An 11,038-nucleotide genomic window follows, 5' to 3' on the forward strand; every position below is an offset into this window, starting at 1 on the left:
AGAAAGTGTAAATATTAAAAAAAGAGTAAATGTTAAAAAAAGAGTAAATGTTAAAAAAATTATAGAAAAATTAAAGAAATAAGATAATGACATGGTCGCTAATGTGGCTCAACTTGAGTGTAACAATAATAAATGTTATGCTTCAACTTTTATATATATATAGATATAGATATGTCATGTGTTTGATTTTTTTACCTTCTTTTAATACTTTGGGTTACCTTAGAAAAAATAAATAAATAAAAACACTAAGAAAATAGTATTTGGTGAAACATAAAATGAAGCATCAACAATAGGAAAGAGGAATTTTAGAGCAAAGATAAACATGAAAAGGGAAAACAACATTTATTTTGGTTTTTGTTGCGTCTCAAATTACAAAAATATAGTAACTGATAATTTTTCAAATAAGTTATTAATAGGTTTGTAAAAGATTAAAATTGCAGAATGAGGAAGCTAGAGAAGAAACTGAATCTGCAGAAAAGAATAAATCAGCTAAAACAAATGTAGCTTAGCTTGTAATTGTTTCTGTTTATATAAAGCTACTTGTAGTTTTGTTAGTTTTAGTTAGCGCGTGATGAACATGACTACTTAAATGTACAGCTTTCACTGTTAGTTAGGATTAGTTGTTAGTTAGTATAAACCTCTTTGTTGTCTCAAAATATCCAAGTTAATAAGAATTTCAGTCAATCAAATCTGTTAACTGTTAAGGTTGCCAAGTTTTATATATGGTATCAAATTCACAACCAGGTAGATTTGGCTCTCTTTTCTAAATACATATATCTAGAGCATAATAGGTATCAAATTAAACAACCAGGTAGACTATCTCTCTGTGTGTACATTTATAGATTCTAATCTCTGTCTCTCTCTTTCACTCTTCCTCAGCCAAAACAAAACATTGGTTGGCTCTCTTTTCTAAATATATATATCTAGAGCATAATAGGTATCAAATTAAACAACCAGGTAGACTATCTCTCTGTGTGTACATATATAGATTCTAATCTCTGTCTCTCTCTTTCACTCTTCCTCAGCCAAAACAAAACATGGGTTGGCTCTCTTCTCTAAATATATATATCTAGAGCATAATAGGTATCAAATTAAACAACCAGGTAGACTATTTCTCTGTGTGTACATATATAGATTCTAATCTCTGTCTCTCTCTTCCACTCTTCCTCAGCCAAAACAAAACATGGGTTTTGTAACTCAAAGATTGTGTTCCATCCTTGTGACCTTCTTTCTGATTTTTTTTCTCATGTCTTTGTGTAGCAAACTCAGAACAATATCATAGCAGCCATTTGAAGTTGAGGAAACAATCACAAGTAACAAGTTGTAATGTTTATGAAGGGACTTGGGTGTTTGACAATTCATACCCTCTATACAATTCTTCAGCTTGCCCTCATATCCGCAAGGAATTTGATTGCCAAAAGTATGGTCGACCAGCTGATAGTCTCTACCTCAAATATAGATGGCAGCCCAAGCAATGTGACATACCCAGGTACTGTTTCTCTCTGTAGAGTGTGTGTTTTAGGTTGCTTTAAATTTTCTCTACTGATTTGTAAATGACAATTGTTAATAAACCGGTCAACAATATATATTATTTTATCATTCGTCCACTAGAATGTTTCTAAAAATAGTTTCCCTTACTATATTAAACTTAAAAAAGTTACTCTGTGCCTTATTAGGCATCTTAGTGCACATAACAAGTATTTATCAATCACCTAGAAATTGGCTGCGTTTTTTAATTCTTTTTATTTTTTTTATTTTTTTATATATAAATATTGTTAACGTATAAATTTTGTGATACTTTTTATTATATAATTGTATTTTTGTTCAATTGTATTTTTTTTTAAGTAAAATAAATTATGCCGAAGCAACACTAAATTTTGATGACTTTTAGACTGGACTTTCTGGCATATATTTGTACCATGTTTTGGCAGCCTCACAGTACTAAAGACGTGGTAAACGGGCGGGTTGGGTCAGGTTAATCGGGTTTGCGGGTCAAAACAGGTCATTTTTAAACGGGTCAGTCAGGTCAGGTTTACCTATATTTTTCAAACAAGTTTTTTTTTGTTTATTTTTTTTTTCAATTACAAAAACAAATCAATGACAACCTGTTTAGAGAGAATGAATAAAATCAACTAAGCAAATGAATTGCACTTAATGCCACTTGTTAACAACCTTCCAATTCTGATAGTTTTAAGCATAACAAAAATTATTTATAATCATAAATTCATAATGGAAAAAGTCTTCAATGTTAATAATTCATTGTCAAAATGCATATAATTACAAGTTTACATCTTCAAAAAGAGATAGATCTTAAAACAAACAAAACAAGTAAGCCAGCAAAGTAGCAAGTTATCGGTCTTCTTAAGTGCACATGTTCCTATTGCATTTAAAGTAATAGTAAAGTTAGATTACTTAGAAAGATAAACTAAACAAAAAAAGATTTAAAAATAAACATAACATATTAAGTAAAGAAGAATAAGTAAATATTTTATAAGAATTAAGCCTCAATCTCAATCTAGTCAACATTAGTAGCAGCAGGGCCGGCTGAATGGTGGAGCAAGAAATGCGGTCGCCTAAGGCCCCAAGTAAAAAAAAGGCCCCCAAATTTTAACCAATAGGGTTATTTATAATCAATAAATAAAATATTTTTTTTTACTAGATGAAAAACAAATAAAAAAAATAGAGAAAAATGCAACGTCCACAATATTTTTCACAACATTTTTACAACTAATGCTAGGTTGCAAGTTGTTACAGCCTATTGTTGATGGCAAAAAAAATAATTATAGTGATATTTTCAAATAGAAAACAAAAAGGCAGTTTAAAATCTAGGATTTGTTGTAAAAAATATTGTGAATGTTGCACTTCTAAAAAAAAAATAATAATAATAATAAGAGTTTAGTTAGCAAATTTTTACTAGTTTTTATCTAAGTTTATCACTAACACCATTGTTTTACTTGTCACTATCAATCTACCACATCAACAAGTATGAAAAATTTAGTCAATTTTTTTCTGTCTATAAAATTTCTAAAAAAAAAAAAATTCTACGTAGTTCATGTTAATTAGTAGTAATTTTGTATTTAAAACAAGATGATCAATTTTTGCCTTAGGCCTCCAAATGCATTAAGTCGCCCCTGGGTAGCAAATTCAGCACTGCAAATATTCATACTTGCAAATTGTAGCTCAAGTTGGCCAATTTTGTCAACATCTTCATCTACAATACAATAGTTTAATATAACTTAATGTACCATGAAAGCAAATCAATAAAGAATTAAAATTGTATAATTATGACTATAAAAAAACGTAGCTTCAAATCCATATAATCAACTTTTAGTACACAATGTAGCTTCCACATTCTCAAGTAAAAGACACGATCAATACGGAGTAAGAATTTTTTTCCCCACTGGAAAAGGAAGCTTTGTGGTTCACTGGTTTGGTTTGACTCAACTTTTTCAGGTTTGCCGTTTGTGGCTTTGTGCATTAACATTGTTCATTCGTTTGTGCTTTAGGCTTTGGAGTTTGGACAATGGACTACAGCTCAGCTCAACTGAATGAGTTTTTTTTTTTTTTTTAAATGGTTGTCTACTTGTCTTGACTCTTAAGTCACTTGACAGCCTTGGCCTTTGTGTTGTGTAACTTGTTGAGGACCTTTTGTCTTGTCTGACTTTGGCAAGGCAAGCACTGAAGCTAGGATAGTAGCTAGCTTCTCAAAAAAAAAAAAAAAAAAAAAAGAAGAAGCTAGGCTAGCTAGCTTTTATTGGTAGTCATTCTCTTTAATATATGATATATATTGATTATTAGTTTTGGTATTTTGTGCTTTATGCACTTAGTATCATGACGTAATTTAAATATTTTTTTAATGAATTCTTTTAACAGGTCGAGTCACAAATTATTTGGGTCGGGTCGGGTCGGGTCATGGATCAACTCGTTTTTGCTTCGGGTCAAAAAAATTGAGTTTGGATTAGGTATTTCGGGTCAGGTCGGGTCAGAAAATTTTGACCCATATTGCCATGTCTAAGTACTATTACCTTTGTTGACCATAAAAAATTCACTCGAATCACCTTTTTATGAGGAGATATTTTTATTCAAAAATGGATTGCCTCTAGAAAACTACCATCCTTTCATAGTTGTAGCATATTCAAGAAAAAAACTCTAGTGGATGGAATTGTAACACAGGGAAAGGCATTTAGATATGAATATACGATCCTTCAGGCATAGTACATATCCAATGTTTCAGATCTTTTTGACTATTTCCTTAATTTTCCCCCTCAATTCTTATGGGTTTGTGGTTGTTTCAGATCTTCATCTTTTTTTGGAATAGGATTTTTTTAGTGTCAACTTTCCTATACTCTTTGAAATACTACTACCATGCACTAAATATTAATAAATAAATAAATAAAAAGGACTAATAAGGACAAGAAAAAAAATTATTAAATTGAAGAAATAAAATATAAAGTCCTTAAAATACTATAGGATTTGAATCTATGAAATTATTTTGAACAAACTTTTCCACAATGAAGACATTATTACTTTGGAAATCTTCTTTTTTATATGAAAAACCAATGAAAGGACATTACCACCTTTAGTTCAAAAAGGTTTCCTTAAAACACACTTGGCTAATTAACCATGAAAATATTTATTTGTGCTTGTAGAAAAAAAAAATAGAGTAACAGAGATACAAACTTTCTTTCAAAATTTTTTACAAACTACTGACGTGGCGAATGGTTATTGGTAAATAAAAGGATGATATTAATTGTTGGTCTAGATGAAAATCAATAAGAAACTACATCAATAATTTATAAAAATGTTGTAAAATAGTTTATGACTGTAGCATTACTCAAAATATTAATTAGCTTTCCTAACGTATTGGGCATCATCATCGTCCTAAGCACATAATTTAGTTTGTCTCATAAATTCTTTGTGAAAAATAGTCTAATTAGTTTCTTACTTTTCGTTTGTTTGTTTGTTTTTATTTTTTTATTTTTTATTTATTTATTTATTTTTGGTTGTTGTTGTTGTTAAGTGTTACTAATAATAGAACCATGTTTCCTATTGGGAAAACATTGCAGATTTGATGGTCGAGATTTTTTACAGAGATTAAAGGGGAAGAAAATTATGTTTATAGGGGACTCCATTAGTCTCAACCAGAGGGCATCATTAGTATGTTTGCTTCATAATGCTGTGCCAGATTCCAAAATCATAGAGGAGAGTAATCTCATGTATACTAATACAACATTCGAGGTAAATGAACTAACTAGAACAATTAATTTTCAATATCTTCTCTTTTTCTCATGAAGTTAATAATTAGGTTTCATATATTATTTGATTGTTGGCATCACCGAAGGTTAAGACTAGCATGGTAAAAATGTTACAACAAGCATGCTAATAATGTTTCAATAAAAATGTTGTATTCAATACATAAAACTCCCACTTTTTCAAAGTCTGACAGTGGAAAGTATGATTGGTAGGTCGTCTTACCCCTCATTTTTTTCAAAGAGATTGACCAGTAATGTTTCAATGGAATATGAAAAAACATGTTATTGATTTCCAATCTCTAAGAAGCAAGAAAAGAACATAAATTTTAAGTTAGGTACTTGAATGGTTTATTGTATATTATAAATTGAAAATTTTCCTTTGATTTTGAGGAATACAATGCCTAAGAATTGGACAGAATGGTGCAGGACTATGGAGTTTCGATTCTACTATTTACATCTCACTACTTAGTGGACATCGAAGAAGAAAAAATAGGTCGAGTGTTAAAGCTCAATTCTCTGAAAAATGGCAACATATGGAAAGATATGGATGTTCTGGTTTTCAATACTTGGCTTTGGTGGTACCGTAGTGGACGAGCGCAACCGTATGAGTTTAATAAAATCATTCATTTTTGTTTCAATTTTATGTGAAAAACAAGAAGCAGAATGATTTTAAAATAAGCTTGTGATTGCTTTATTATTGATTGTAGATGGGATTATATTGAAGATGGTGGCAAGGTTCTCAAGGACATGGATCGTATGGTTGCTTTTCGCAGGGCTTTGACAACTTGGGGCAGGTGGGTTGATACAGATGTGGATCTAGGAAAAACTAAAGTCCTTTATCAAGGAATTTCTCCTGCCCATTACAAGTAAGTTACTTTCCTTTCTATAAAGGACAAAGTTTAGTTACAAACTAGTTTTGTAGACAATTTCTACAAATTATTTTGGAAATTTAATTATTTGATTGCATGTTCTTTATGTTCTTAACATGTATGTCAAATTTCGTTCAAATTAGATGTTATTTACCATTTAATCATAAACTTATTTTTTATGTATATTTAAGACTACAAAAACTTTGAATTTAAATATTTGATTGATGACATAGATTTTAGTCTTTAATCTTCTTGGAATTTTGCAAATAAAGGATATAATATGAAAATATAATCTGATGGTGGATTTTTCAAAATCCACATCCAATAAAAAAATATATATATAATTTTGGCTTAAAAGTTTAGGTAAGTTCTAATTTGGTACTGTAATTTAAAAGTTTGAATTTGGTTCCTAAAATTTCGAAATAGGAACAATTTCATCTCTTTGTTTATAGCATCGGTTTGATATTGGTTCTTGAAATATGTTGTTAGTTCAAATTTGGTCCCTTGGTTGGTTTGATTTGGTCCCTCAAAAATGGGGTGCTTTAGTATTCCATTAACCACATAATAGAAAAATAAACTGAGTGACCAAATTATTCTATTTTCAAAATTTTAAGGACTAAATCAAAATATGTATATTTGAGGGATCATAATTGGACCTACACCAAACTTTAAGGACAAAAAGTGATTAATCCAATTTTGAAGACTAACATTGCATTAGAAAATCATATTCTGATGACTACCTGTTTCTTGTGTAAAAATTAGTGGCAAAGATTGGAATAAGCCAGGAGCGAGGAACTGCGCAAAGGAGACAACACCCTTAAGCGGGTCAACTTACCCAAGTGGTTTGCCAAAACCAGAATATGTAGTGAAGGATGTCTTAAGTACAATTAAGAAACCTGTTCATTTGCTTGACATAACCACTCTCTCACAACTAAGAACAGATGCACATCCTAGCTCTTATAATGCATTCAAGGGCATGGATTGCACTCATTGGTGTGTTGCAGGGGTTCCAGACACCTGGAATCAACTTTTATATGTAGCTCTCCCTAATTGAAAGATTGTTAGATCTACAAAAAATAATAAAGAAAAGTGTAGCCATGGAAGCTGGAAAGTCAAGTAGTCTCCAATAAAAAGATATATTTGTAGTTGAATCACATAGAAAAATGTATACATGGTACAATTATTAATATGCAAAAAAAAAAAAATGACAAAGCTAAATGACAAGGTACCTACTGACATGATTCATGAACATATGAAATTTCTTAATTTTAAAATCCCTATTACAACATTTTTGTTAAGCAGAGGGATGCAATACTTGCACCATTTTTCTTCCTTGTGAGCAAGTATAGGTTTGTATAACAAGGCATTTTTGTTAAGCAGAGGGATGCAATACTTGCACCATTTTTTCCATCCTTTGTGACCATTATGAAAGGTTAGTATAACAAGGCCATTTGAATAGTAAAACAACATGGCTCGCAATTGAATGTGTACGGAGCAATTTGATGTATTGGTGACCAAACAACTATTGAGATTTGAGGATATATATATTTTTTACAATATTTAAGAATACATTAGAAGTGGTAAACCGCATTTTATGGTACTTTGACTCACACATTTACCCCTCGTAATAACCATATAAAATGGCATATGTACCTATATGATCCTTGTGCCTCATTTTGTAAGCAGTAAGAATTAAATAGAAGATAAAATACTATTTTGGTTTCTAAATTTTGTCAAAAGTTTGTTTTTCATTCTTAAAATTAAAAAATTTTGTTTTTCCATTCTTGAATTATTGAATTTTTTTTTTTTTTTTTTTTTTGTAAATTGCAAAATACACCACTGAAGTTTGGGGTTATTTAGATTTTACACCATGAAATTTGAGAAATTGAATTTTACACTTTAAAGTCTGATTCCGTTAGCAAAATCCCACCCTCCATTAGTTTAGGATGTTAAGTGACATGTTGGCATGATAATGTGCATTTATTTTTGCCAAATCAACGGCTAATCAAAACGGTGAGTTTCGCTTTAACTTCTCTTCCTTTTTTTTTTTTTTTTTTGGTTAAGGGGAAATACAAATAACAGACTAACTCACAATAGAGTTAGGATCAAGTTTAGATACCCTATTAACAAACATGCCAACATTATCCATATTGACTAAATACACAACATCAGAACTTGGCGGACTATCAAAAACAGCAAAAGCTTCCACCATGTTGCTACCCCATCTCGCAAGTGCATTCGCACAACGATTTCCTTCTATATACACGTGAGTCACTTGGACTTGGATGAACCTTGTTAGCAAGCACCTGCAATCATATAAGAGAGGGGCATACGGCTTATTAGTGGCTGCATTAGATTTAATAAGGTCCACCACCACTTTTGCATCTAACTCCACAATTAGTCGCTAGATTCCTTCATTCAAGGCAAGCTTCAACCCATCTCTTAATGCCCAAAACTTAGCAGTAATGCTGGTTGCATTTAACACATTATAACCCTCTCTACCTTTCATTCTGTCCATTGTATAAATTAGCTCTTGAGCAATTAACACATTATCCACACCTCTTCTCCCCGGAACAAAGGCAGTCTGAATTGGAGAGATGAGTTTATTAAGCAATGGCCTAATCCTAGCAACTAACACCTTTGAGATGACTTTATACATCGAGTTGCACAAGCTGATTGGCCTATAATTGGCCAAAGGTTCAGGATTATTACATTTAGGGATAAGAGTAATCAAAGTAGTGTTCAAAAATTCAGGAACAACTCCAAGGGAAAAAGCCTTTTTAACTTCATGACAAACTGAAACTTGCACATTTCTCCAAAAATATTGGAAAAAACCAACATGTAATCCATCAGGTCTAGAGGCCTTGAAAGGCTTAAGGGTCCACAAGGCAGCTTTGATTTCTTCTTCATCCACCACTCTACCCATCCATCCCCTCTCCTCCTCAGAAAGAAAGCAGTAAGAAAAATTAGCAATCGGAGAATCCATACGAGCAATACACATTTTAGATGAATAGAGTTTAGAAAAACCCTGCTAGATATGATCCTTAATTTTTTCCTCATCATACAACCACTCACCAGATCCATCCATGATACTTCTAATTTTGTTCCTCTGCCACCTAACCATAGTAGTAATGTGGAAATAAGATGTGTTACGGTCCCCAAAAGTAGTAGCATTTAGCCTGGATTTTAAAGCCTAGAATTCCTCTTCTTGAAGCCTTATCAAGGCATGCTCCTCCAACAAACATTTCTCCAATCAAATAAGATATTCACTAGGATTGCAAGATAAGGCTTTTTGAATTCCACCCAATTGAGCTAACACCCTTCTTTTCCTTGCAAACAAATTACCAAAAACCTCATGATTCCATTTCTTAACTTTAGTGGTAAACTTAGAAATGGCAAATAGGAGAGGCCTATCCCCATACCACGCTTCCTCAACCACCTTAGAAAATTGGGGATGAAGTAACCACATATTGTGAAACAAGAAAGGTTTATTAGTACTACTAATTATATTACCCATCAGATCAATTAGAACAGGACGATGATCAGAAAAGGTTCTAGGTAAGTGAGTAATCGTGGCTTCAGGGTATAACATCCTCTAGCTTGGATTAGCAAAGCATCTATCCAATCTTTCAAGAATAAGACTAGAAATAGGCCTTTTATTGGTCCAAGTAAACTTTGGGCCAGAGAAGCCCAAATCCAAAAAGTTGCAATTATCTAAACAAGCCTTGAAATCCAGAGCCCTATTTAAATTTATATGATTCCCTCCATATTTATCCTCACTACTCAATATTTCGTTAAAATCACCAAGCATTAACCAGGGATGATTATGGAGTTTTGCTATTTCTGAAAGATTAGACCAAACCAGTCTTCTCTCAGCTAGGCGAGGACTAGCATAAATAGCTAAAATAAACCAAGTCAAATTAGAACAACATACCTTAACAGTGGCATGTATTTCTTGCTCTGTGGCTGCAAGAAGATCAATATCTGCTTCCTCTTTTTTCCAAAGTACTCACAATCCTCTAGCATAACCAATGATCTCAATGGTAATGAAGCCATCAAAAGGAAGGTCAGCAATAATCTTTGCAGCCCTATCTCCACCCACTTTGGTCTTAGTAATCACCATGATCGCTGGGTTATGGTTAATAGCCATTTCAAAAATCCGTTGTTTAAAATCAGGGTTTAAAGCACCCCTACAATTCCACATTAGAATATTCATTTTAACAAATTGACCCAACTGGACTTCAACAGGATTAGGATTCATCATTGCAGCATCCACCATGGTCCAGCCTAATCTCCTCAGAAGATCCTTGGATGAATTCCACTTCGATTTCCATACCATCAAATACTTGAGAATCCCCATCGTATCTTTTCTGCAACATATCAACAGATCGCAACTTTTGACTAGGACTAGAATCTGAATCAGCTTCAACATAGGGTGGTTCCCCATGTGAGTTGAAGTCGACCCCCTGAAATCCACTATCCTCCCTTCTTGGATGATCCACCCTGATTCGTTGAAGTGGGGCACGACTGATGGCCTCCTTTGCCTGCTTAAAGTCTCTGCCTCCTCCCATGACACCAGAGGAGTGTCGGTGATGAACTTCCACCAAGGATTGGGAGTTTGAGACCATGCCGGATGTTCCAGAGGAAGATCCCCTGTTCTGATGCTCATGGGAGTTATAGGGAAGAGATTCTTCCAAGCATTGCATAGCGTCGGTTCGAACCACCCCGGAGTGTCTGTCGGAGCAGCTTTTATCTACGTAATTATTTCGTCTGTCAGCACCACCACTCTATTCTTGTGCCAAATTGCCCAACCAGAACGAGGCAAAGGCATCAATCCTAGGAAGTTTGTTTCCATGAGCTTCAAGTTGAGAATTGACATTGGAAGACGAGGGTTGATTATTCAAATTCTTGTTACCC

At 32.9% G+C, this 11,038-nt stretch overlaps 1 pseudogene; it reads left to right on the forward strand.

The window, feature by feature from the left end:
* Window positions 1-1,183: 1,183 nt before the first annotated feature.
* LOC126706041 (protein trichome birefringence-like 38) lies at window positions 1,184-7,175 on the forward strand (annotated as a pseudogene).
* Window positions 7,176-11,038: the final 3,863 nt, after the last annotated feature.

This window comes from Quercus robur, chromosome 11 (genome assembly GCF_932294415.1).
Source record: "Quercus robur chromosome 11, dhQueRobu3.1, whole genome shotgun sequence".
Taxonomy (NCBI): Eukaryota; Viridiplantae; Streptophyta; class Magnoliopsida; order Fagales; family Fagaceae; genus Quercus; species Quercus robur.